The sequence below is a fragment of the Eschscholzia californica genome, unplaced genomic scaffold (genome assembly GCF_041429995.1).
Source record: "Eschscholzia californica isolate CP2 unplaced genomic scaffold, dmEscCali1.0.p SCAF_2, whole genome shotgun sequence".
Taxonomy (NCBI): Eukaryota; Viridiplantae; Streptophyta; class Magnoliopsida; order Ranunculales; family Papaveraceae; genus Eschscholzia; species Eschscholzia californica.
Window position 1 is genome coordinate 37,399,742 of NW_028238309.1, and position 6,137 is coordinate 37,405,878.

The 6,137-nt window shown below is 33.6% G+C and overlaps 1 pseudogene across 1 annotated transcript; it reads left to right on the forward strand.

Annotated features, from left to right (window-relative positions):
- Positions 1-542: 542 nt before the first annotated feature.
- LOC147557685 (protein FAR1-RELATED SEQUENCE 5 pseudogene) lies at positions 543-3,799 on the forward strand (annotated as a pseudogene). Its single transcript, XR_015235337.1, has 2 exons — positions 543-3,258; positions 3,581-3,799. The product of XR_015235337.1 is annotated as a protein FAR1-RELATED SEQUENCE 5 pseudogene (transcript).
- The last annotated feature ends 2,338 nt before the right edge of the window (positions 3,800-6,137 follow it).

Below are 6,137 nucleotides of genomic sequence, written 5' to 3' on the forward strand. Positions count from 1 at the left end.
AATGAGGTGGCAAAGCAAGTTTGAAAGTTTGACCGCGTCTTAGCCGTCAAAATCAAACGGTCCAGATTTAATGTCCACAACTTTCCCACGTCACCCAATTCCTTCCCACGTCATTCTTTGCCTTTCCCAACTCCACACTTTAGAGAGAGAGAGAGAGAGTACGAGAGAGAGTACGAGAGAGAGAGAATACGAGCAGGAACAGATTTGGGTCTTCTTCTTCTCCTTCTTCATTCGATCAAATAGGGGGGAAGAGTATCGAGCTTGTGTGATCCAATAAGTAGCTTTAAAGTTCCTATTCTCTCCACTTTTATGATTTTTTTCATTGATTTTTTTGTATTCTAATACAGATTCTAGTGTTTTTGCTATGGATTTATTAGGGTTTTGTGTTATTGATTTTAGGGTTTTTCTACTGAAATCTAAGGTTGGGGATTTTATTTATAATGATTTTAGGGTTTAAGGTTTTATTTATACTGATTGAATGGTTTTTCCTATAAACCCATAACACACATTGAAGAATTGACTTGCCTAGGTTCAAGTTGGTAATTTTGTAGTTGACTCACTGACTGATTTAAGCTTTTGAGTTTTCTGCTCATCATTTTAATTTTTGGTACTGATTTTATTGTATAAGTATGATCCGAATTCTCGACCGTATAGAATCTGAAAACTAATTTTGTTGCAATTTTCATTAATCCTTGGGTGAGTATGGAATCTGGAAGCATCTATCCAATTGGAGGCGAAACTCAAGAGGTTTTTTCCTCCTTTGAAGGTATTATCATTATTATAATTTCATAAGTAACCACAAAGTATAGAAACCATTGCAACATAGAATAACACAAATTTCAATTTAGGATACATACCATGACAACATAGATTTACATAATATGTCTTACCATGCATTGTTATTACGTATCATAGTTTTTCTTTACATTTAAATGTAGTGGAGAAAGAGTTAGTCACTGACGAAGAAGTTCAACAACCCATCACGGACGAAGAACAATTAATTAAACCTGAAGTTGGTATGAAATTTAGTTCGCATGAAGAGTTATTTGAATTTTTCAGAAGGTATGCTTGTAAAAAGGGTTTTGCTGTTAGGAAAAGATCTTTGGACAAGGATTAAAATGGGGATTATAGGTATGTCACATTTGCGTGTTCTCGTTAAGGCAATAGAATTCTTAAAACTAGCGGATCACTGCAACCAAGGCCTACCATGCAAACAGGTTGTAAGGTTAAGGTTGCTGGAAGATTAGGATTTGATGGTCAATGGATGTTGACGAAAGTTCATCTCGACCACAATCATGAGATTATTACTCCTACAAAATCTCGCTACTTTAAGTGTAATAGATACATTAGTGAACTTGTTAAAAGGCAACTCGAATTAGGTGACAAAGCTAGAATTTGTCCAAGTAAGAATTATAACAGACTAGTAGTTGAAGCTGGAGGGTATGAAAATCTACCATTTATTGACAAAGACATCAGGAATTATTTAGACGAATCAAGAAAAAAGCGACTAGGTGAGGGAGATGCACTTGCAATTAATCGTTATTTCTTAAAAATGAATGAACAAAGCAAAGGTTTCTTCTTCAAAACCGAGTGTGACGATCAAGACCGATTAAAAAATGTGTTTTGGGCAGATGGGCGTAGTAGAAAAGCGTACAAGGAATTTGGAGAGGTTGTCACATTTGACACTACCTACTTGACAAATAGGTATGAGATGCCATTTGCACCATTTGTGGGGGTCAATCACCATGGTCAATCAACCCTTTTTGGTTTCGGCTTGATCTCTAATGAGGATACGAAATCATTTATTTGGCTATTTGAAGCATTTCTTGAGTGCATGGATAATGCTGTTCTCCAAGGTATAATTACCGATCAAGATCAAGCAATGAAATGTGCAATTGCAGAGGTACTTCCTAATACTAGACATCGTTGGTGTTTGTGGCACATAATGAAAAAAGTACCTCAAAAAGTGGGAAGTCAAAGCCGTTATCATGAAATAACTAGTGTTTTACAAAGGTTGGTATATGACATAGATGATGTTAGAGAATTTGATTATAGATGGGATGATATGATTGAAACTTTTGACTTGTTTGAAAATGAATGGTTAGATTTCTTATACATAGAGAGATATCGATGGGTACCATGTTACGTGAAGCCATATTTTTGGGCTGGTATGTCTAGCACTCAGAGGAGTGAAGGTGTTAATGCTTTTTTTGATGCATATGTAAATTCAAAGACAACACTGAAACAATTTGTCGAGCAATGTGAGAATGCTTCAAAGAAAAAAATAGAAAATGAAACATTGGCTGACTTCAAGTCTTTGACACAGATGGTCCCATGTGCGACAATGCTTCAGATGGAGGAACAAATTCAAAGTGTATACACCATATCAAAGTTCCAAGAGTTTCAATTAGAATTTACTGGATGATTATATTGCCGTTTGATTTCAATTCATGAGACGTATTTTGGGGTGCAGCATAAAATAGAAGAAGACATTAAGTTTGGAGACTAGGAAAAATCCAAGTCACTTTTTTTTCGATTCATAAGTTCTACAAACGAAGTCCAATGTATTTGTCCTTTATTTGAGTTCAAAGGGATATTATGTAGGCATGCCCTTTTTGCGTTATTTCAAAATGGTGTCAAACTTTTACCAGACATGTACATTTTGAGGAGGTAGAGGAGAGATGTACGTAGGCGTCACTCAAAGATGACAGTTGGAGCTGATCTTGAAAATATTGTAGAACAAAATCGATACAAAATGTTGTATCGTAAACTTACTGAGCTTGCTGAGTTGGCGTCAGAGAATGAAGATCATTGTCGAAGAGTTTCTCAATGGATCGATAATGAGATGGAGTTGTATAGTACGATGGAGTCAACCGATGCTAATGCTTATGAGAGAGCCAACGACAACGACATTGAGCAAAATGTGAATGTGAAAGACCCATTAGTAACTACCCGTAAAGGACGCCCACGAAAAAATCGATTGAAACCAACCGTGAGGATGAAAAAGAGAAAATTGATCCCTAAAAGTACCCCAACCGGATGAGGTATGTTTATAAGCCAAATATTTGTAAATGGTTGTTGTTGCCTTTGTTTTTTTAATTGCTTTGGATGACTCTTATACAACACTTGATGAATTTAAAGCTAGGTCATATACTCTTTAGTTTTTTTAATTGCTTTGTCTTTTTCAAATTTGTACAGGTAAGAAATGGCTATGATTCTGCTTCACGGAAACCTCCATGTAACTATCTTTGAAGCTAGGTCAGTAGCTTATCCTAACAGAGATACTAAAGGAGCCGCAAGGTTACTTTTTATGCATCCTGTGGTTTGGGTTACTTTTTGTTTCTTAATCGTAGCTTTTATATGTAACTTCACATAATTTTGTGCATCCTCTTCTATTTGAAAAATGATAATATGTTCTGAAATCTAAGGTTGGTCTTTTACTTGGATTCGATTAGAACTACTAAACTTAATACTAGAATTACAATCATGTGAAAAGTGAGTATAAGAATACTTGTTTATAATAAAACTTGGGTGATTATGATTCTTATAATTACTCTTTTTCTTCTTCATATTTTTGCAGGTTCGGATTTTATTGGGATGCAATTACAAGTAGGAGTCGAGAAACAAATGAACATCGCAAAATTTATATTTGTTCTTCTAGTAATCTACAATTATTTTTTGATATTTTTAGGAGTTATTTGAATGTTTTGAATGAATTTGTTTGGGCATCATCTTTTCAGGTTCATTCTTGCATAAACTTTCATTTTACAACTGAATAAAAGTTAAGATCTCAGAGTCATGTCAAAGTTTCGATTACTCGTGTATTCTTTAGTTTTGATCTCTCTAGTAAAATTAGATATAAAGATAAGTCTTATTTCCAATTTCAGAATTACTTCCATCAACAACTATTACACTAACATTACAATGAAGATGCCATCAATTTTTAATAAAAAAGAGATTGGGTTTGAAATCACCAATACTATCCAAAAACTATTACACTAACATTACAATGAAGATCTATCAATTTTTAATAAAAAGACAAGTCTATTTCCAATTTCAGAATTACTTCCATCCACAACTATTACACTAACATTACAAGGCAGATGCTATCAATTTTCAGTAAAAAAATTGCTATCAATTTTTAATAAAAAAAAAATTGCTATCAATTTTTAATAAAAAAAATTGCTATCAATTCTTAGTAAAAGAAATTAGGTTTGAAATCACCATTACCATCCAAAAACCACTTCTGTTACATCCATACACCCCGAGCAAATTAAATTCTAAAAGAGTAAGGAGACTATCAAATTAGGTTTGAAATCACCAATGTTATCATGAACTTTCAATCAGAAAAGAAATTAAATTGAAGTTCGGTCCTCATGTAACATCATCATAATCACCCAAGTTAGAGTTAGGGCAAGTGCTAAGATGTTAATCAAATCCATCTTGGAGAAAAGTAATCAGTCTTCTCTCTCATAATCATCACCCAAACTTGGTACTCTCTGTTAATTTTAATGTTATTTTATTTAAACTCAAAATTGATTTAATAATTAAGTTATTAAAGAGTTAAGTTAGTGGAAAGTTATTTTCTTTAGTTGATTAAGTTAGTGGGTTAATGGATGAGTTAGTGGAATCATGTTAGTAGTGGTCTTAGTTAGTGGGTAGAATTTGGATCTATAAATAGACCGGTATTTGTAGTTTATTTTCATCAAATCAAGTCAAGCAATTCAATTCAAGTTAAATATCTTCTTTATTCTTCTTTGTTTGTGCAAGTATTTTTAATTTCCAACATTTAGTATCCGAGCTAGAATTATTTTGTGATTACTAACCGAATTACAAAATGAATGGATCAATCCAACCTCAGCTTCCGTGACTTTGTGGGAAAATTTTGATCAATGGTGTATCCAAATGAAAGCATTGTTTGGCTTCCAGGAAATTTGGGAGGTTGTCGAATTTGGGTATGTAGAACCAGTTGATCAGGTAGCACATGAAGCTCTCTCTCAGGTCCAAAAAGATAGTTTGAGAGAGAACGGAAAGAAGGATAAGAAGGCATTGTTTTTGTCTATCAAGCTGTTGATGAGATTGTCTTCGAGAAAATCTCAAGAGCTGAAACAGCTAAAGAAGTGTGGGATTTGTTGCAAAGATCCTACAAGGGTGATGAGAAGGTAAAAAATGTAAGGTTGCAGACTTTACGAGGTGAATTCGAATCTCTTAATATGATTAATTAACTCTGAAAATATTTCTGATTATTTTTCTAGAGTTCAGTCTATTGTTAATCAATTGCGGGTTAAGTGTGAAAAGTTAACTGATCTACGTGTTGTTGAGAAAATCATGAGATCATTGACAGGTCGTTTTGACTATGTTGTCGCTGCAATTGAGGAAGGAAAAGACCTCTCAACTATGTCAGTTGAAGGTTTGATGAGTTCATTATGTTCTCATGAACCAGAGAGTTGCTACAGTGTTTCTAGAACAAGTTTTTCAAAGCAAAGTGAATCTGTTTGAAAAAGGTGGTTCTAGTAGTGAAGCACCTACCGACAAAAATGTAGAAATCCATGGTAAGAAATCCAAAAAAATTGGAAGGTATGAAAAATCTAAAGTTAGATGTTTTCGTTGCAAAAAATTGGGTCATTATAAATCAGATTGTAGAGTTAAACTTTCCAAAAAATATTCTAAGCATGCTAACTTTGTTCAAGATGATGTAGAAGAGGAAGAAATTATTAGCCTACAAAATCGATGAAGATGATTATTCGGATGAAGGGTCAGATGATTATTCGGATGAAGGGTCAGATGAAGATTCGGGTGAAGATTCAGAAGAAGAAAGTGAAACATTTTTATTAGACCGCAGTCTTAATACAGACAATCATTCAGACAAATGGTATTTGGATACAGGGTGCAGTAACCATATGAGTGGTAAGAAAGAATTATTTCACCAATTAGATGAATCAAAACGTGAAAAAGTGAAATTTGGAAATAAATCCAAAGTATCAATTATGGGTAAAGGTAATATTGTTATATCTTTGAAAGATGGTTCATATGATTATATATCTAATGTCTATTATGTTCCTAGTTTGCATTGGAATTTATTGAGTTTGGGACAGCTTTCTAAGGAAGGAATCAAGATAACAATTGATAAAGGGATT